Raw genomic sequence first — 20,851 nt, 5'->3', positions numbered from 1 at the left:
CTCTGTGATTGTAGACGCCAACAGTACTGTTTTGTACAGCTGACTTGCTCCAATAATATAAAGCCAAGAAAAGGGTGAAAAGATAATGTCCTTGCTTGAATATTAAAAGTGACTGGAAAACATTAATGCACGTGTTCTGGTAGTTAATGTGGGCATTGAGCCTAGAATGGGATTAGTGGTTGCCTGTGCTTGGTTGCGGCTCACACAATGTCCCTAGCCGAGAAAGCTCGAACGAGCTCGTGAGGCTGCTATGGACACTAGCGACAGGAGTTACGAACAGGCTCGGAGCCCAGACAGCCTAATCAACCACATTTTGCTCACTCAATCTGGGATTTGAATGAGTTTGTGCTTAGTTTGAACAAGATAAAAGTTTTTGACCACCAAGCTGAAAATTGTTACCTAGTGCACTGTTGCAAAAGCAGTGCCTTTTTACCATCACAGAACTTGCAATTATTTGAGAAATTCACTGGATGGCCACTAAAAGTTTGTGTTGCTCCCTGAAAACCCATTGAAGTTTGCAAAGCGAATGACTTAATTTGACAATACTGTATATTTGAGCTTGGGCCGCAGCAGATCAATGAGCCGTAACTCATTTTGAGCCTGGCTTAATGAGCTTGAACAGGCTTGTCCAATAGGCTCATGAGTGTTTGGGTCTCATTCTGAGGCTTACAGCTATTAGACCCATTCCAGGCTCAATGCGTTCTTCCAGCTGGTGCTACACAGTACTGTCAGGTTAATTTGGTTTTTGACCTTTTTATTTGAGGGTTAATTGATATTTGCCATCACTCACTTTTAGGCTTTTGTTACGATGGGGTATAGTCACTTGCTAAGGCATTTTAGAGCTACTGCCAGCAATTATTCAGGCTGCCCCTAACATTGGAAACACTCTGCTGATGAATAGTGTACTCATAGTATGAGTACTGGGCTGCTTTTTCCGCAATCTCCACCGTTCAGAAGTCCATCTTCTCCGCTGTAGATTCCGTTGAGGTCTTCACTCGTAACCCTGAGCTGGGACCCTTGCCAAATGATAGTCTGTGTGCTCTGGTGGTGGGAACTTACATGTTATAAACCTCATTTTAGGTCCGTATTGAAAATTTTAGTTAAACAATAAAGGTGTTTTAATTTGTTCCGCCTATTCAATACTTATATTTTCACTTATAGTGGTTACATAAATAGATTCTTAGTTACATGCAACATGTTTCGCCCTCAATTAAGGGCATCTTCAGCCTAAACACAATCAACAATACAACTAAATTAAAAGTGGAAGTTAAAAGTTTAGTCAGTTATTAAAATTCGGAACATAAAAATGTGAAAAGTGATGCAATATATAAAGATGCTAATGGAAAACTGTCTTATGATTAAACCATAATCTAGTCGGAGACTAAAACACAACAGTAGATAACAAATAACAACTTCCACTTACATAAAACATTTTCTGCATCTGACATTTTCTGGCATGGTTTCAGCCATTTTTATTACCTACCGGTGCTAAGGGCCACTTACAATTTTTCAACAGATGCTTCTGTCTCACTTGCTGACGAATTTCATCAGCGGCCTTGGAAAGATTGCGTTCATGACAATCAAGTTTATGCTTGTGTTCACACCCTCGTGTCGTTGGCTTTATATTATTACCACTTTGGTTTTCCACTAATATTTTATATGAACTGTTTTTAATTAGAATAATAGAAGTTTTAGTCTCCGACAAGATTATGGTTTAATCATAAGACAGTTTTCCATTAGCATCTTTATATATTGTATCACTTTTCACATTTTTATGTTCCGAATGTTAATAACTGACTAAACTTTTAACTTCCACTTTTAATTTAGTTGTATTGTTGATGATTGTTTAGGCTGAAGATGCCCTTAATTGGGGGCGAAACATGTCCCATGTAACTAAGAATCTATTTATGTAACCACTATAAGTGAAAATATAAATATTGAATAGGTGGAACAAATTAAAACACCTTTATTATTGTTGAACTGGTGGGAGCTTGTCGTCAAAATTTGAAATGAATTACAAAATGAAACAAATTGTATTGAACTGAAAAGGTCATTAATGAATTGGAAGGGTAACAGAACACTTGAAATTTACATACCCTTGATTAATACACTGCTGCGCATAGAGTAGTACAGTTTGAGTGTCTCCTGCAGGCTGAGGCTCTGTCTTAGGCTAAGAGAGATCACCATACTCTGTGAGCATGTGGGCCATGATGTAGGACCACAAGAACACACTGGGGGTCTTCTTTCTTTAGTAAATAAGAGTACATGGATTGTCTAAGGTTGAGGGGAAAGAGGGAGGCCCAGAGCAAGATGGATAGACTGTCAAGAATAGTATTTCTATGTGGCAGGAGATGGACAAGGGGAAATAAAAATGATTAAGGGTTAATTGGATCAAATTCCACTACCTCAGTCTTGAAACTTGTCTGACACTCCTCCATTAGTCCTGGATTTCTTAGTTATTCCAATCTTTAACATATTTAAGTTCTTATACATTCTTTGCTCTTCAGTACTGAGTTGGATCCACTGATTATTTTAAATTCATATTTATTCATTCATTCATTCATTCTTCATCACATTTTAAATTCTGATCAATGGATGAATTTTGGTGTTTTAAATTGTCATTACATTTTGTACCATTAGGGGCCAATGACCTAGATGTTAGGTCCCTTTAACCCCTTCAATGGTGGGTTCAGGCAGACTTCCTGTGCCAGAAAGGTGAGGTTTTATTGGAGGAAATTATTTATTTTTAGGAAGCAAGGAATGAGGAACAATTAAGGGAACACATTCATATATTATTCAAAGTTAATAAAAACTTACTTTACACTCTATTTACACTTCTTTTACAGTAGGCCTGTGACATGGTTTTGTAAAATATTGGTGTTTTAAGATCCTTCGACCAATATATTTATATTTCAGACTTTTGTATTATTCCCACCAACACTAATGGAATCATCATTTCCCAATTCCAGTTTCCTGGGTGTGATGTACAAGTGCTTGCCATCTCCATCTGTCTTCATATATCTTCTGATCCAGTACATCCTCCCATTTGTATCCTCTCTCCTCCACATCTGATCTTACAGTCTCTATCCAACGTTTTCTTAGTCTTCCCTGTGATCTTCTCCCTAAGAGATTAAGGTTGAAGTATTTTCTGGCAGGTCTTTCCCTGTTCATTCTCATTATGTGCCCACACCACTGAAGTCTGCGTTTCTTTATGACACTGATAATAGGAACCTCAATACCAGCTACTTTCCTATTCACTTCATTTCTGATCTTGTCCTTTCTGGTTGTTTGGTTCATGGTTCTAATGAGACCTTAACGGCATCCTTGGCAGAGAAGGAGACCTTCGGAACAGCAGAGATGGCGGATGAGGCAACCCATCCTCCCTGGGGATAATTACAAGAGGACACCACTGCCTTGTGGAGAAGGATCTTCAAAGGCTAAGGGAGTAATCCCTGAAAGAAAATCCTCAGCTCTGTTAGGCCTAGCAAGTCAACAGTTGAGTATGACTGTACTGCTTTCAAACTTAACAAGCCTTGGATTTATTCAACGCTAATGCAGTAAACTGCCGAATTTCACAACTGTGCCCCTGCATGTGGAGATTTATTTACAAGTTTTTCAATGCACTTTTAGCATACGAATTTGTTTCGGTCACAATTAAATTTACAACTTCACCCGTTAGAAATAGTTCAAAACAGCCAACTGCACTCTCCTCTGGTAATGATCCAACCCTAACAGGATTTTCCTTAAATGGAATTATATTAGGTTGCCCACTATCCCCTGGCTTACACTTTTTCCACACAATTGTATGTTCAGCATTTCCTACGATCACCTTAGCTTCTGATGTAATATCTTCACTTTCACTAGAAATATTAAGGTCATCATTCAAAGAATCAATATCACTTACCAGAAATACTAATGTCACTTAAAGATTAATCTTTGATGCAGTTCCTTATTTTGTCTTCAAACATCTGTTCCGTTTCCTGCTCGCCATTTCTGTTTACCTCATCAGCTGGCTAGAGATTGTATATGTAGAGAAGATAAGGCATATTTAGGCCAGACTTCTTGAATACAGCTGGAAAACCTGCCATCTGTTGAGGATGCTGGAAAACTTTTTCCAAAGGGATTACAGTACCTTAGAAATTAATGGGCGATCTCAAAATGAACACTGCAGCTAATCGAGAATTTCTTGGGTGGTGACATTATGGGCAAGTGTGCACCACCTGAGAATTTCTCGGGTGTGTCACTGAAGAGGTTAAACAAGAATCATCCTCATTAGATATTGGTGGTGCTGGTTACTTACTGGCATTGAAATGAATCCTGGCCCTGGACTGGTTTGGGAGGACACAAGCTACAGGAGGTATTGGACGGTTCAGTCAATTCAATTAATGATGGATGGGATAAATGTTAGTCTCAGATTATGTAACATTGTTAAACATCTAAGAAAAACGGTGACAATTTGAAGAATGCGTGCAAAACTTTATTAGGCTTAATTACGTAGGTGGTTTGAAAAGTTCTCGGAATGTACTAGAATTAAGTATCTTACCTCAGTGGAACTGCTTTTATTTTTCAACATAGTCTCGCCGTAGACTAATGCATTTGGTCCAGCAATGTTCCAATGCCTTGATCCTATCTCGAATGAGATTCTTTCAGGCCTGCAAAATACCTCTCCAATTCGGCTGTCAGTTCTTCCCTTTTAGAAATTCTCCGTCCGAGGAAAATTTTCAGCTTGGGGAATAGATGAAAGTCTGATGGTGCCAAATAAGGTGGATGTGGCAACAATTCGTACCCCAGTTCATGAAGTTTTGCCATGGCGATAACACTTGTGTGTGGCGGAGCGTTGTCCTGATGAAAGATGACCTTTTTCCTTGCCAAACCAGGCCTTGTTTAGAGTCTCCTTTCCTGTAGTTGGTCTAGGAGGTTTGCATAGTATTGCCCCGTAATTGTTTCGCCAGTAGGAAGATAATCAGCAGAATGCCTTTTGCATCCCAGAAAACTGAGGCCATGACATTTCTGGCCGAATGTACTGCCTTTGCTTTCTTTTGTGGTGGTGAATCAGCATGTTTCCACTGCTTTGACTGCTGTTTTGTCTCTGGGGTATAGTAGTGGACCCAAGTTTCATCTGTAGTCACAAACCGGTGCAAAAAATCTTGTTGGTTGCACTGAAAACGGGCCAGACTTTGTTCGGACATTTCCAATCTGGTGCATTTATTGTCCAATTAAACATAAGTAACTTCATCTTTTGGTCCGTATTGAACTGAGATCACAATTAAATTAGAATCTAACGGGTTCCACCTTTTCAATACAAAATACAATGTTGTTGGATGGTATTTACAACATTATTTATTACAGAACACGTTTCGGTGTTCAATTTTTGACACCATCATCAGCTGCTTAGAAAGTGCGAAAAAACTTGGCAATCTAAACATTAAACAATATATTGTCATACCTAACTCCTTAATATACATATATACAAACAATAGAATATTGCACTAGTTAAAACCTCTACAGTATATTATGCTATCTTAAAATTCTAATATGTAAGAAGAGAATTCTTGTAAGTCATAAATATAAAATTTCTCGTGTGTTTGAGTTGTCTTCACATTCCTTATTGTTCATTATCAAGAGCTGCGGCGCCCATCTTGCGGATAATTTTTTCATACCCAATTCTTCGGTTAAAATATATACCCGTTCAGAAGACACCCCTACAGCTTCAGCAATCTGCCGCACTTCCAGTCGGCGATCCTCCACGACCATTTTATGCACTTTTGCGATAAATTCTGGGGTCGTAACACTTTTTGGCCATCCACTACGCGGATCATCCAAGCTCTCCCGACCAAATTTAAACTTGCTGGTCCACTTGGCAACAGTTGAAAATGGAGCAGAGTCCCCCAGTGTGTTCTGAAAGTTGGCATGAATTTCCTTTGCTTTCATACCTTTCTTTACAAATTATTTAATCACTGCTCAAATCTGATTTTTTTCCTTAGTCACAAATCACTACGCGGGAACAACAAATAGTAGTCACTACCACACTCCTGCAGCTAGAGCACTGACTTGCCACGTGTTCACTCACAAAGGATGTGTGATTATTGCGTGGGAACCTCGTTGCTCTAGCACTGACATCTAGCGGTGATTCCGAGAACTTTTCAAACCGTCCTCGTATAATGCTTAATGTAGTAATAGAAAAACCCAAACCAAACCCCATGGCGCAACAACCCCGAAGCGCCATGGCCTACCAAGCGACCGCTGCAGATTACGAGGTGTCATGTAGTCAGCACAGCGGATCCTCTTGGCTGTTATTCTTGGCTTTCTAGACTGGGGCTGCCATTTCTGTCAGATAGCTCCTAAATTGTAATCACCTCGAACCAGTTCTCAAGATGCAGGTAAAAATCGTTGACCTGGCTGGGAATTGAACCCGGGGCCTCCGGTTAAGAGGCAGGCATGCTACCCCTACACTGCGGGGCTGGCAACATAGTAAGACTTGTGGTAATAAGGAAAATCATGCATGTATCAAAAAATATGGATGATGGATGATCTGGAATTAGGGGATGAGAGTAATTTATTCTACTATTCTACTTTGGCAGGGTTAACAGAGTACATCCCTGTACTGCAATCAATATTTACGAATGAAACTTTTGTTGATGGATCCCATGACATGTCCTATTGTATCAGGATATGCCATCCTTTTTAGACCATTGCATACCTGCCAACTTTACAAAACTGAAAATTCAGGAGATTTTTGATATGAAAATTAGGAAAAATCAGGAGATAAAATTGGTCAAAACAGCTTATTCTACATGTCTTGTGCAATACAAGAGTACTATGGTATATATTATAATACTTACTGTCTCAAAGCCCAACTGTTGCTATATGATGCTACAATGCTAAAAATTACACATCTCTATTCCCTCACAGGATGTATGTGAGTGAGATGATTGGTCTCTGATAAGCCATCTGAAAATATTATGAACTCGTGCTCCACGCGTGAATCAGTTGTGCACTTATATGCCATTACTTAGCAAATGCATGGATTGCAAGTAATAAATTAAAATTTACCAAAATTGGCTCCAAATTGCTTGTAAAATCTCTAGAAGAGTTGCTAGTTGCTATCTTTGAAATCCTGTCACCAAATTATGAAGACTCCAAATCTAGCAACTAGTCTCTAGAATAGACTAGACTGATGTGAATAAACAGCACACAAGAACAAGACATTGACACTTGATATACAGGTTTCAATAAACATTGCACATTCCTTGTATTAATAAACTTCAATATTTCATTTGAAAGTGGCCAATGAGCAAAGGACTTCTGGCCACTGGCGTACAAAGCTGAAATGGTGGGATTTGAGAACAAATATTTGAAGTTCACCAAAAATAAGCTAAAATTGGGAGAAATAAAATTGGGAGGTTAAAATTCCTGACCCTGCTGCAAATTGAACCTGGGACCCCTGTGACCAAAGGCCAGCATGCCAACAGTTTAGCCATGGAGCTGGACAGTGAATCTGCTTATTTTGGGGTTCTCTGTTTTACTACTTCGTTTTTACAAGTATTCTTCATTACACTATGACATATCGATATATGGAAATGTGATCATTCTATGCATGGCTTATATTGTGATACATGGATTATTATAGACTGTTCTGCCTTTCAGCGTTCAGTCTTCAGTTCACCATTTGCAACTACTGCTGTGGCCTCATTTATTTCTCTACCTCTCACCAGTAAATCATTAGAAACGGAGTCTAACCATCGTCTTGGTCTACCTCTAATTCTCTTACCCTCCATAAGTCCATTATTCTCCTAGGTAACCTATCCTCCATTTGCCTCACAGCTTCATCCATAGAGTTCATTCCTAAATTAGCCTTTATCTCCTCATTCAGAGTACTCTCCTGCCATTGTTCCCACCTGCTTGTACCAGCAATCATTCTTCCTACTTTCATGTGTGTTACTTCTGACTTATGAATAAGATGCCCTGAGTCCACCCAGCTTTTGCTCCTGTAAAGCAAAGTTGGTCTGAAAACAGACTGATGTAAAGATAGTTTTGTCTGGGAGCTGACTTCCTTCTTACAAAATACTGTTGATCGCAACTGTGAGCTCACTGCATTAGCTTTACTACACCTTGATTCAGTCTCACTATATTACCATCCTGGGAGAATGCACAACCTAAGTACTTGAAATTGACCTGTTCTAGCTTTGTCACCAGTCTGACATTCAATTTGTTGAATTTCTTACCTACTGACATCAATTTAGTCTTCAAAGGCTAATTTTCATACCATACTCATTGCACCTATTTTGAAATTCCAAGATATTAGACTGCAGGCTTTTGGCACAATCTGCCATTAAGACAAAGTCATCAGCATAGGCCAAACTGTTTACATTTCCACCTAACTGAATCCCTCCCTGCCATTTTATACCCTTCAGCAGATGATCCATGTAAACTACGAACAACAAACGTGAAAGATTACAGCCTTTTCTAACCCTTGCCAGTACCCTGAACCAAGAACTCATTTTACCATCAATTCTCACTGAAGCCCAATTGTCAAAATAAATGCCTTGGATTGATTTTAATAATCTACCTTTAATTCCATAGTCCTCCAGTACGGCAAACATCTTTTCCCTCTGTACCCTGTCATATGCTTTCTCTAGATCTATGAAACACAAACACAACTGCCTATTCCTCTTGTAGCATTTTTCAGTTACCTGGTGCATACTGAAAATCTGATTCTGACAGCCTCTGTGGTCTGAAACCACACTGGTTTTCATCCAACTTCCTCTCAATGACTGATCGCACCCTACCTTACAAGATGCCAGTGAATACTTTGCCTGGTATACTAATCAATGAGATACCTTGATAATTGTTGCAATCCTTTCTGTTCCCTTGCTTATAGATAGGTGCAATTACTGCTTTTGTCCAATCTGAAGGTACCTTACCAACATTCCATGCTAATCTTACTACTCTGAGGTGTGTTCAAAAAGAGACCGAACTGTGGCTAGACAAACTTTATTATGTAGCTTACATCATTTCACAGACTGTCCCCTTCAAAATAGTCCGCTGCACTATCAACAGCGTGTTGCCAACGTTTCTTCCACTTTTGGAATGCTTCCTGGAATGCACTTTCTTTGATGGTGCGAAGTTGCCTTGTTGCATTCTCCTTGATCTCTTCAATGTCTTGGAAACGATGTCCTTTCAAGGTGGTTTTCAATTTGGGGAATAAGAAAAAGTCTGCTGGAGCCAAGTTGGGAGAATAGGGCGGATGGGGCACAACAGGAATTTGGTGTTTTGCCAGATAACTGCGGACCGAGAGAGAGGCATGTGCTGGCGCATTGTCATGGTGCAACATCCACGATTTGTTTTCCCACAGTTCAGGCCTCTTCCTGAGCACAGCATCTCTCAAATGCGTTAAAACATTCTGGTACAGTTCTTTCTTCACTGTCTGGCCTCGGGGTACAAACTCGTCATGGACAATGCCTTTCCAATCAAAAAATACAATCATCACCTTGATGTTTGAACGACTCATTCGTCTTCAGTGACAGACGTTCTACCGTCTTGGAAACGTTTAAACCACTCGTAGCATTGTGTACGACTCGTGCATTCCTCCCCGTATGCTAGCTTCAACATTTCCACAAACGTTTTCCCAACTTTGAAGCAGAACTTCATGCACACACGTTCCTCAAGCTGTTTCATTATAGAATTCAATGAACATGTGACATGCAATCACTTCAGAGGCTCTTTAGAGGCTCTAACTCAACTGATAATGCAGGCAATGGAATGCGGAAAGCAGCGGTCTGTTGTTAGAAGTTGCCGCTAGGCGCCACCACAGTCACAACTCTCTCAATGTTGAGGTTTGCGCGCAATTTACAAAGTTCGGTCTTTTTTTGAACACACTACGTATGAAACCATTTCATCCCTGCCTTCCTGCTATACTGTACTTCACCATTTCAGGTCTAATTTCATCTAATCCTGCTGCTCTGACAATGGAGTTTATTTACCATCCTTTCTACTTCATCAAGTGTAATTTCACCATTATTTTCCTCCTCCCCATGAGCTTGGCTGTTCGCAACACCACCAAGATGATTTCCTTTTATGTTGAGCAGATGCTCAAAATATTCCCTCCACCTCTCCAGTGATTCATTCACCTGAATTACTCAAAACACTGTTCATTTCCTTTTTCCCTCCCTAAGATTCTTTATTACTATCCAGAAAGGTTTCTCTGCTGCTTGATGTAGCCTTTCCAGGTTATTACCAAAATCCCATGACTTGTTTTTGGATTCAACAACTATTTGTTTTGCTCTGTTTCTTTCATCTATGTACAAATCCCTGTCTGCCTTGGCCCTTGTTTGCAGCTATTTCTGATAAGCCTTCTTTTTATGTTTACAAGATGCTTTCACTTCATCATTCCACCAAGATGTTTGCCTTTTCCCATCTTTACACACAGTTGTTCCTAGGTATTCTTGCTGTTTCTACTACAGCATCCCTGTATGCCACCCATTCTCATTCTATATCCTGAACCTGCTTACTGTCTACTGTTCGAAACTTCTCACTAATCTGATCCATGTACTTCTAATTTCCTTGTCTTGGAAATTTTCTACCCTTATCTGTTTGAAGACAGATTTCACTTTGTCTACCCTATGCCTAGAGATACTTAGTTCACTACAGATCAGATAGTGGTCTGTATCATTGAAAAATCCCTGGAAAACTTGCACAATCTTAACAAATTTTCTGAATTTGAAGTCTGTTAAGATATAGTCTCTTATGGATCTGGTACCCCTAGCCTCCCATGTGTAGCGGTGAATAGCTTTATGCTTGAAGAATGTATTCGTAACTGCTAAACCCCTAGTAGCACAGAAGTCCAGCAAATGCTTCCCATTCCCATTAGCTTCTGTATCTTCCCCACATTTACCAATCACCCTTTTCTATCCTACCCCCTGTGGGTGGGGTTTACAGATGAAGAATACATCCATGCTATCATCTGCCTGTTGTAAGAGGTGACTAAAAGGGGTGACCAAGGGATAATCAAATTTGAACCAAGAACCTATTTGTGATTAGCACCACCACATGGGGAACACCATGGGTTGCCTTTACTTGTGTGTAGTACCATTATGTTCAGTACCAAATAGGTTTGTGATTAGTAGCAAACATGGGCATGATGGCTTTTACAATACCTGTGATTAATAGCATTATGAGTGACACCATGGGATGAAGGAACTCATGCTTCTGGCTTGCCTATGCTTAGTACCCACTCTGAGGAACACCACGGGATAGTAGAGTCCCTGTGGTTAGTACACTTAGGTGATGAACACCGTAGGTTTGCGTTGCCTGTCATGGGTGCTGCAATGTGCGAAACACATTAGGTCTGTAATACATGTGCGAATTTCATTACCTGTGAGTTGTACCATAATGCATGGTATACTGCGAGTCTATGCTACTTTTGATTAGTAGTGCAGCATAGGAAATACCATGGTTGTACTTTTCTAGCGATAAATATCATTGAGGGCAGATGACCTGGATTTTGGACCAGTTTCGAGAACTAGCATATTCTAATGGATTCAGCATCGTGCTATAGAAGCAGTCCCTTGGTCTGTACTATTATTTTATGCCAGCTTCTGTGCATGTGAGACACTGTGGGTTGGATCCACTTATTGTTTTAACTTCATATCAATCCATCCATTAATTCTTTGTCCCCATGCTTTGAATTCTGGTTGGAGGATTTTGGTCTTTTAATTTGTCATCTCATTTTGTACCAGTATGGGCTGATGACCTTGATGTTAGGCCCCTTTAAACAACAATCATTCAATCAATCTTTTGTATCCTTCAGTTCTATTTTCAACTCTTGCATTGAAATTGCCCATGAGCACTATTTTATCCTTTGCTGATGCTGACCATGTCACTCAATGCTTCATAAAACTTCATCCTCATCTGCACCCTCATATGGTGAATACACTTGTCATAATTCTTGTCCTAATTCCCCCACAAATCTACCCACATCATTGCTTATTTAAGTGCCTAAGAGAAATATTGTGATAAGAATACAGTATTTACCACTGTACACTGCATGCTTCTCTCAGCAATACCCCATCACAGTACTATGTTAATGTGCGACAGCTGACAACATGACAAGCGACGGGAAATAACGAGGATTTAAAGGAAGCCTGCTTTAAATGGATGGTGCTGAAAGTAATTTTGATCGTGGAGTTCAAAATGTATTCTGAATTTGCAAGCTAAGTCTAAATTCTTTGAAATTGAGAAATGAGTTGATCAGTTCTGCAATTTCAAACAATCCCTGAATGACAATAGTAATGATCCTGAATTTAACAAGTTGCCTTGTAGTCAGAAATGAGCAAAGTATTTCAATTCATGTTAGTCAGTTGATTGTAGTTTGTTATTAAAACTGTTGTAACCTATTTGGGAAGTAACTCCAATACAAAGTTTGCCTTTAGATAACAGTATAAGTACAGATGTATCATAGGGTTGGTAAATTGCCTTGTTTTTGTTGGGTTGAGTCCTGTGTGCTGAAGTAGGTTAAGTCCATCACTGATCCAGTAATTTTGCAGATGGTACACTTTTCTGTTGGGTATATTTTGATTCTAGCTAATGTGTGGCTAAGCAATTGTATTCAGTTTCCAATCTGAAGATGTCACTGCTTCTTTCTTTGGCTTGTTTTTATTTTTGTCCCATAGGTCATTTATTTTTTTCCATTTCTTCACTGTAGTAAGTTAGATTGTCTTGATTAAGTTCTCAAGGGCAGAATATTTTTTTCTGTACAAACCCACAATGCAAATGTAGAAATACTATTTTGATATATTTCAGCACAATGAACTGATAATTGGAATTGTTTCAAAATAGAATTTGTGAAAATCCTTGATGGTTCAATATAATCTAAAGGCATTTACATGTATGTATTTAAAGTATGTTACATATTCCAAAACTCCTGAGGGCAACTGAATCTTCAGAAAAGTATCATCAAAGTGTGTGAATTAGTTTTGTTCACATTTTGTAAGAATTTACTGTATAATATGGAAATAGATAAAATTTAAGCATCTGAAAATTAGAATATTTACAGCAAGTCTAGATTCAGACTCTCAATGGAGGATTTTTGTCCTTTTTCTGGCACTGAAATTCTTTTCAAATAGTTTTGTCCTTCAATCTATTTGCATTTGGTCACTCTAATGACATGTCACTGTTGTCTAAATGAACCTTAACAGTTTTGTCTCTAATTGGTGCGATTGTTGGGATGTATACTGTAGGTATTATATACCAAGTAATATTATAAGTATTACAATTTAAGGGATACATTTTCAAATATATTTCCTTTTTTGTTTGCAGTTGTTGAGACCTGTTTTCCTGTATGGTACTGCTTGGAACAGATGGAGATTTTCTATGGCTGTTAGAAAATTGTTCAGCAACCAAGACAAGAAAATAGTGCATTCATGACAATAAGTACAGTTTTTCAAGAAAGTTTCAGAACACTGATTTGTACAATGTGATCCTGTTCTTATAACTAGGTGATAACAATTTGGTTAACATTGGGAAGGACTATTTTTTTTGGCACAAAGACTTTTCTATGATTTATTACTTGCAGTAAATGTTATAGTTAAAAATTGATTTTTAAACAATTAAATGCAAAATAAGTAACTGGTGCAGTTTTTATTGCTGGACTATTCATACTGTTATAATTTTAAATTGGCATTAGGCTATAATTGGAAATTGATCCATTACCTATTTGGCATCTTATATGAAGTTCAGAATATGGAACAATTGTGTAATAACTCTTACACTGTTCAAGATATTGACATTCTGTTTTCACTTTCAGTAGTGGTACCAGTGAGCACATAGACAGGGTGTACTTTGTTTTTTTTTTTTTAAATTGAAATATGCCCTTTTGTATAGCTAGCCTTAAACCTGCAAACATAAATTCAGCACTGGATTATTTTGAAAACTGGACAAGTACTTGGTGAAAATGTAAATTATTCAAGCTGGCAAAAGAAGCCTGATTGAATAAATCTTATTTACTTGGAGTACTTGTCTGCTTTTCAAAACAATCATGGTGCTGAATTTGTAATGTTGGTAAGTTTAGGGCTGTATAAAAAAAGTGTAGTTCCAATTAAGAAAACAATGTTGGTACCATTACCTCTGAAAATGTTGACACCATGAAATAATGTAAATCTAATTGTGAGCTGCTTGGTATCATTACTGAAAGAACAAAATGTCAATATTTTGTTCTAACAATTCAGGAGTTATTTCAATTGGATTATGTAGTTTCATAACCCTGTGTAGCATAATTTATAGCTCCCAGTGCTTTTTACATACATTACATTCAATTTTCTAATTTCTTTGTGATCATTTAAGAAAAGGCTAGGAAAATGGATAGGGAATCTGCCACCTGGGTGACTGCCCTAAATGCAGATCAGTAGTGATTGACTGATGTACATTATGCTGTTTGAGAGTCTCCTCAAATGTGTTTCAGCTTCATAATGCCAGGGTTTCAAATAAGGCACTTGTTTGTAATCTAAAGTTGGCAACTGTTTCCTATTTGCTACTGAATGTGCAATTTTTATAGTGCAGTCTTTATCTGGAAATTTACAGAAAAACAATGTTTAAGGCACATTAAAACCAAAGCAATTGTAATCTTTCCTCAGCTTTGATCATCAATTGTATTACTATTGTAACATTGAGAAAATTATGTAATAAAGGATGGAAATAACAGATGACTTGTCCTTATACATTCCTTATATTTTCCTTTCACTGTTATATAGCAAATCATATTTTGCTTTTTAACATTTCAGGTTTTTGATTTGGAATGACCAAAAATTACAAAAGTTTGGACTTAGTTTTTTTTTTCTTAATTTATTTCCTTATAATTTTCAATGCAATTGTGAAAAATAAACACATCTATTGAAAAAAAATGCAAATTTTGCTGAATGTATAAAAAATTCCAAAAAAATAATGAAATTTCTGAAAAATTTGTTTATTTTCAACAGAAAAACAGCTTAAAAATATACCCTAAGTCCAACACCTCATTTCAAGTGTCCAGGTTCAGCGTTGAAACTTTTATGAATCACAGACTTTCCTGTTCAAAAAAAAAAAATACAGAAAAATTAATATTACTAAACACACAACATTGCACTGCTATTGCACAAGAAGAGAGCATTTTCACTCCCCCACCTGTGCAATAGCAGTACTTCATACACATCATCGAAGCACCTGCAGAAACCACTGTGCGATAGGAATTTTTTTTGCTAGGGGCTTTACGTCGCACCGACACAGATAGGTCCTATGGCGACGATGGGATAGGAAAGGCCTAGAAGTTGGAAGGAAGCGGCTGTGGCCTTAATTAAGGTACAGCCCCAGCATTTGCCTGGTGTGAAAATGGGAAACCACAGAAAACCATTTTGAGGGCTGCCGATAGTGGGATTCGAACCCTACTATCTCCCGGATGCAAGCTCACAGCCGCGCGCCTCTACGCGCACGGCCAACTCGCCCGGTGATCGAAATTGACTTTCAATCTATTACGTCGTGTTACGTGCATGTAGTACATGTTGAACAGACGTTAAATACAGAGCAAAAATGACCAACCGGACACCAGAGGGATCCGAGCCCACAACCTCCTGATTTTGCGGGGGTTGCCCAACAAATTGTGGGTTTGGATCACACTGGTGTCCGGTTGGTCATTTTTGTTGTGTACTTAACGACTCTCTCTTCAACGCGTACTACATGTACGTAATACTACCTAATAGGTTAAAAATCAATTTCGATTACAATGCGGTCGTGAAGATTCAATATTCACTGTGTGATGTCTGAAAATTATTCGAGGCAACTCTCGTAATATTTAACCTTAGAGATTTGGCTGGTAGGGTTTCGTTATCTCAACTGAACCACTTCACACAGATGTTTCTGCAGCTGCAACGATCAGCTCCTGCCATTATTAAAACATTAAATTTAGCAGTACTGCCAACAATTGGAAGTGTGAATATAAATATAATGCACACAATTGCCCACTAGAGAAGAAATGAAATCCACATCCTGTTTCCAGTCATTCGCCCGGGTCAGGAATGGGACGAATGAAGCCCCTATTTAGTGGCAAGGACAGGACCAGCTGCCAAAGCTTGTCACATTCCTCGAGGGCAATGATTAATGACTGACAGATGAAATGATATTGGAGTGTGCTGATGGAAAGAAAGATGACAGGGAAAATCCTGTCCCACCTCCTCTTTGTCCAGCACAAATCTCACATGGAGTGACCACGATTTGAACCGCGGAACCCAGCAGCGAGAGGCCGGCGCGCTGCCGCCTGAGTCACGGAGGCTCACTAGTGAAGAAATAATCTAGCAAAATATTTATCAACCACTCTAATTTTACCACAGCTTAAAATGTCACCATTATTTCTCTAGTTAGACCACACTGATTTTGTTGGCACAATACAGTATACTGAAACCAAACCAAACCCCAAGGGCCTTGGCCTATCAAGCGACCGCTGCTCAGCCCGAAGGCCTGCAGATTACGAGGTGTTGTGTGGTCAGCACGACAAATCCTCTCGGCTGTTAATCTTGGCTTTCTAGACCGGGCCCGCTATCTCACCATCAGATAGCTCCTCAATTCTAATCACGTAGGCTGAGTGGACCTCAAACCAGCCCTCAGGTCCAGGTAAAAATCCCTGAGCTGGCAGGGAATCGAACCTGAGGCCTCCAGGTAAGAGGCAGGCACGCTACCCCTACACCGCGGGGCCGGTACAGTATACTGAAAGGGCATGTTTATCATCCCTTAGCAGCTGTGACCTTAATTAAAGTATTTCCCCAGCCTTTGCCTGGTGTGAAAATGGGATACAAAGGAAAGCTGTCTGCAGGGCTGCCAACTGTGGGATTTTTTTTTTTTTTTTTTTGCTAGGGGCTTTACGTCGCACCGACACAGGTAGGTCTTATGGCGACGATGGGATGGGAAAGGCCTAGGAGTTGGAGGGAAGCGGCCGTGGCCTTAATTAAGGTACAGCCCCAGCATTTGCCTGGTGTGAAAATGGGAAACCACGGAAAACCATCTTCAGGGCTGCCGATAGTGGGATTCGAACCTACTATCTCCCGGATGCAAGCTCACAGCCGCGCGCCTCTACGCGCACGGCCAACTCGCCCGGTACTGTGGGATTTGAACCCAGCATCTCCCAAATGGAAGCTCACAACCACACGGCCAACTCTGCTCTGTTAGAGTAGGTCTCTTCTACTCTTAAATGACTGCACTATTCAGTCAAGCTTCCTAACAAGTCCAAACATTTGCAATTGGTTTTATTAGTATTATTAAATTTAAAGATTTTATGATAATTTGTCATAAATTGAACCAAGATTAGTTAATAAAATTAAGAACTTGCCAAAGGTTCAGATTATCAATACCATTTAAAACAATAATGATTCACCACTTCCAAGTGTTGCAATACTACAAGATAATACAAATTAAAAAGAAAACGCTAACAATTTCTGACAAGTATGGACAACTTTCTGATCACTGACTTGCACAACAACATTAATTAATACGCCCCTATATTATATTCAAATTTATATTTTCGTTTTTCTACCCTAAGAGTTCAAATAACTAGGGTAAAAGTTCAGCAATAAATAGATTTTTCTTTTTAACACAAACTTTGAAAATTTAAACATGATCCTCAAATTGTAATAGGGAGTGAACATATAAAGCTAGTTTTATGTTCTTGTTGATAATGGCATGACAGGTACGAGATCTCAAACATCCTACGTGCACTGGCCATACCTGCCTTAGCGAGGAACCGCCACACTCAATATTCATACATTACGTTTTCAGTACAAGCGCGCAAAAAATTAAACACAAAATAGGAGATGCTCTACTAAACATTTTGAGAGCCTAGGGCCTGAGAGGCCAGCTTAAACATGTTTATTACTATTTTCCAGATTACTGACATTTAGTTTTCACATCAATCTGAGGTATTTTATTTACATTACTTATGGCTATTACTGTTACAGTACCACATCATCGACAAATCTGAGTTAAGGTATAATTTTGCGCCTGACAACAACAACAACAACACGACACTGATGTACAAAATACTGTTGCAGCATTTCAAATCACAGGCGACTACAATCCTGGCAATAAATTCCATGCCTGTGTCCACGGGGGTCTTATTATTGTATAAAATTAAACAAGAAATAGGAGATACCCTACTGTACTGAACATTTTGAGATAGGGAGCTTCTTGTCTGAGAAGGCAGCTCAAGGAGCTGGGTTTAAACAGCCTCAAGACTACCTACTCTACTGTCCACAAGGTGGCCCTGTTTTATAGTATTTATATTGTCATATGAGTGGTGGTGGTGATTATTGTTTTAAGAGGAAGTACAACTGGGTAGCCATCGTCTATATAACACTAATCAGAGAGAAAAATTGGAATGGGTGTGACACTTCGTAAAATGAGGGTATCGGCCAAAGACAGCGGCCACGAAGGGCGTGAAAATGAAAAACTCCCTAGGCCTTGAGTGCTCTAATACCGTCGGGGTTGGAAAAAAACAAGAGTTGACCAAGGGAAGTCGGATAGTATAGATGAAAGCTATGAGCCTGGCGCAAGTAACTGGAAGCAATGCCAGGGCTCAGCTAAGGGCCCCGTGGTCGCCAAGCCGCGCTCCGAAGTTCAGAGGCCCTGGGCCTCCTTTTACGGCACGCAGGAGATACAGTGGGTGTTATTCTACCGTCCCCACTCACAGGAAGATATTGTCATATGACAGAACTTGGTATCAATCACTGGTATATATATTTTCATACCATATGGAGTCATACAAAACGATGGCCTAGTACTGGTAGAGTTTCACAGAGCTGACAGACATTCACCTTGTGAATGGGAAAGTACGTAGCAAAGTCCTCTCTGCCGAAAGGCTCTATAGGAACAATTTCCCAACAGGCATCATCCATCATTATGAGAGTTTATTTCTGAAGTTTGATGAATGCGATGACTGTTCTGCTGCAACTATATGAGGACCCTTCTCACACCCAGCTTTGTAGGGAACAAGTACTTGTCCTGCTATACGTGCAATGAGCCCTGGCAAGTGATCCACGGACAGGAATTACAACCCTACCACCCACTGCATTTGACTGACTTTACACCAAGGGTCAAATGGTGTCGGTGGTTGCTTCAGCAATGGAATGATCGACCGGATTCCCTACAATTCGTGCTGTTAACTGTCGAGACCTCATTCACTGGAAGAGCAATGTGTGGGATAAGGAAACCACTATGATCAAGTCACTCCACCAAATACATTCTGCTGTGAAAATCTGGGCTGTCATTATAAAAGACGGTCTCATTCGGCTAATCAACAACCTGCTCATATGAATGGCCATGATTACCTGCGGTTCGCAATGAGTTTTGCCTGAGCTGTTGGAAGACATACACTTGGCTGTTCACAATACAATATGGCTACTGCATGACGGTGCATCACCTCACTCACAACAATGCTACATCTCCTGGTTGCTGGATTGGAAGGGGAGGCCCTATTACCTAGCCAGTGAGGTCATCCAACTTGAATCCACTTGATTATTTGGTATGGGGATATCTAAAATTTATGTGTAAGACCCCAGCGGACACAGACATGGAATTAGTTACCAGGATTGTAGTCGCCCATGATGTGATTTAAAACACACCCGAAAGGGTGCAGAAGAAACTTGTATGTCATGTCATGCTTAGGTTAGTGGCAGTTGTTCTGAGCAACTGATAAGGTACTAAATGGTGTGTTATCTCAGGTTTATCAATGATATGGTACTGTACAGAAATAACCAGCGGCAGCTTGTGTACAAGAGCACAAGTGCACGTGAACATCCTAAATCTGGAACTGGGACCCATGCCACTCTTTAACTACTCGGTATCTAACTTACTAATTAGAATTCTGATCAGCTGCATTCTACACTTCAAACTTCCAGCATTGCTCGCATGTGCACACCGGTCTTGTGCCCTTGCTGTGACAGGTTTCATGCATTCGTGAATCATGGTGACATCATACCTTACGGAGATCTTACCGTTTGGGAAGTGCATACATCCAATGCACTCTTTCTTCAGAACTCGAGTAACCAAACCATCTTTACAGATTTTGTACCAACTCGTACATCTTTGTTTTAGACTTCAGTCTCTTGCAATATCATTTGCTACTCTGCAGTCTTTAAACTGCTGAAGACTGGTTTGAGTTACTGTGTAGTGAATCACTGTGTATGTACTGGCTTAGAAAAAGTACAGATTAGGCCCTAATCGGTGTCAGTCAATTGAGTTTTCATATAGACTTCTTTATTTTGATCAGTCAAGGCAACCATAAACTCGATAGATTCAATATTAAAATGTGACACCTGTACATGCCAACAGCGCAGTTAGTAACTGACAAGTATTTTACTTAATATATATGTATTTATTTCCGCTCTCTTCATTTGGAGGCTGCCAAAAGGGCAAAGATTAAATAAAAAATGGATTGATAACTGCGCAGATAGTGCAAAATATATTGTCTATAAAAAATTAATATACCATATTATACCTACTGCTAAGAATTGTTTGTAAAAACCTAATTTTCTATTTGACTAGCCACCACTGGAAATAACTGAAAATACAGTAATATAAAGCTGAATGTAAATACTGTAAATACATGTAAAATGTAGCTGTAAATTTTTTTTGCTAGGGGATTTACGTCGCGCCGACACAGATAGGTCTTATGGCGACGATGGGATAGGAAAGGCCTAGGAGTTGGAAGGAAGCGGCCGTGGCCTTAATTAAGGTACAGCCCCAGCATTTGCCTGGTGTGAAAATGGGAAACCACGGAAAACCAGTAGCTGTAAATAATCCCAACATTTGTGATAGTGATAGCCCTATTTAACCTCAT

General features: G+C 39.4%; 2 long non-coding RNA genes across 2 annotated transcripts in view; one reads left to right on the top strand and one right to left on the bottom strand.

Moving 5' to 3' along the window:
- Nucleotides 1-14,670, top strand: part of LOC136882109 (uncharacterized) — a 35,271-nt gene extending 20,601 nt beyond the window's left edge. The window contains exon 3 of the long non-coding RNA XR_010861094.2: nt 13,318-14,670. This is a non-coding gene — a long non-coding RNA (uncharacterized lncRNA). The remainder of the gene's footprint in view (nt 1-13,317) is intronic.
- A 226-nt stretch (nt 14,671-14,896) lies between these two features.
- The window catches only part of LOC137502417 (uncharacterized), a 61,726-nt gene continuing 55,771 nt past the window's right edge, over nt 14,897-20,851 (bottom strand). The window contains exon 4 of the long non-coding RNA XR_011018781.1: nt 14,897-15,061. This is a non-coding gene — a long non-coding RNA (uncharacterized lncRNA). The remainder of the gene's footprint in view (nt 15,062-20,851) is intronic.

The sequence above is a fragment of the Anabrus simplex genome, chromosome 10 (genome assembly GCF_040414725.1).
Source record: "Anabrus simplex isolate iqAnaSimp1 chromosome 10, ASM4041472v1, whole genome shotgun sequence".
In the NCBI taxonomy this organism is placed as follows: domain Eukaryota; kingdom Metazoa; phylum Arthropoda; class Insecta; order Orthoptera; family Tettigoniidae; genus Anabrus; species Anabrus simplex.
Note: the sequence above shows the minus strand (reverse complement) of the source record. Positions and strands in the feature narration are given on the sequence as shown.